Source organism: Phaethon lepturus, unplaced genomic scaffold (genome assembly GCF_000687285.1).
Source record: "Phaethon lepturus isolate BGI_N335 unplaced genomic scaffold, ASM68728v1 scaffold25016, whole genome shotgun sequence".
NCBI lineage: Eukaryota > Metazoa > Chordata > Aves > Phaethontiformes > Phaethontidae > Phaethon > Phaethon lepturus.
The window spans coordinates 19,658-21,102 of NW_010547255.1; positions in this window are offsets into that span (position 1 = coordinate 19,658).

Here is a 1,445-nt window from a genome sequence, read left to right on the forward strand (position 1 = left end):
TGGCAGGATGGGCACAGTGTAGGGCCGGGGGCATGAGGTGCTCTTGGATGCTTTGCTGAGTGAGGTAGTTTAGACAGAGCTAGAAATGAACTGAGATCAGCCTGTTCTGATTAGTGTGCAAGTCCAAAATGCTTCTCAGAGCCTGGGAGCAGTGGTATGGAGAGAAGGTGTCTACATTACACTGAGGTAGATGTCAGTTTATCTATCTGGAGACCAAAGGCGGTTCTAGGTTGTCTCTTGCACAACTGCTGTGGTGTCACAGGGGCTCTTTTTACTGGCTTCCCCTTTCCCTGCCTTGTGACTGTGAGCAGGGTGAGGAAATGCCCTCACTGTAGAACAAACAGGCACAGGGGAGGGGGATGGGGGTAGATGCTAAGAGACAGCCTGACCTTCCCTGTTTACGCCCTGATCTAGCAAGCTGTAAGGAAGACCCATGTGCCCATCACTCCTCTCTACTATACTTGGTTGTACTGGCCCCTGAATGGGCTAGTAAAACCTCTGTCCCCTGTACAGGAGTGACATCTAGTCGTCTTTCAACTCTGGTGTGCAAGCCGTTGCTCCTGACCATGGCAACTCATGGCAGCGTGTGGGGGCAGACTTACTGGAAACGTACATCTGTTTAAACACAGCCAAAGAGCCTGGGCACCCCCTTTCCCTGTCCAAGGAGAGCCCTTTGGAAGGAGTGGAGACTAGGCCTTACCTGCGATCCTTGGAGGGCAGGGTGGTGCTACACAGGCAGTCTGAAGCCAGGGTGCAGAGTGGGAGACTCCCATGTGGAACAGATCTGGGACCAAGCCTTAAAGGCACCAAGAGCAGCACTTTCCAGGGATGCGGACGTGACTGTGCAAAACCTGTTCTCTTTGGAGCCCCTGAAAGGTGATAGTCCGGAGGAAAGCCTTCCCTCTGCAAGCACAGGGCAGGATTTGATCTGTTTTTCTAGTCTTTTGCTGGTTCCTCTCGTCATATGGACCAGAGCCTTCCCTGCTCAGAGTCATCTGATTCTAGTTATTAGTGTTGTGTTTGGGTGAAACTTGTCTTGGGACATGGGGACCTTTTGGTGTCCTCCTACCACTGCCAGAAAGTGATCCGTCTCCAGGCTCTGCTATTGGGTCCCTTCACACAGCCTCTAGTACCTTAAAGCACAGCTGCAGTCTGTAGTCCTAGCCCAGTTGTGAATCATGACTGAAAAATGGGAGAAGTCATCTAATTATTACTACTGGTAATGGCAGGAGCCTGGACTTGGGGCACGGGGAGCAGAGGAGGGAGATCTGTCTAGGGGAGCATACTTCATCTCGTTTCCTCCTCACATCAGCTCTGTGCCTGCTGATCTTTGAAGGCAGTGAGGGCAGGGGGTGAGCAGTGGGCACGGCAGCTCATCCCAGCAAGGTGACCGGGCACTGAGGTGACGAAGTTCCACGCCTCGCCTTCGCGCCTGCGAGCAGCGG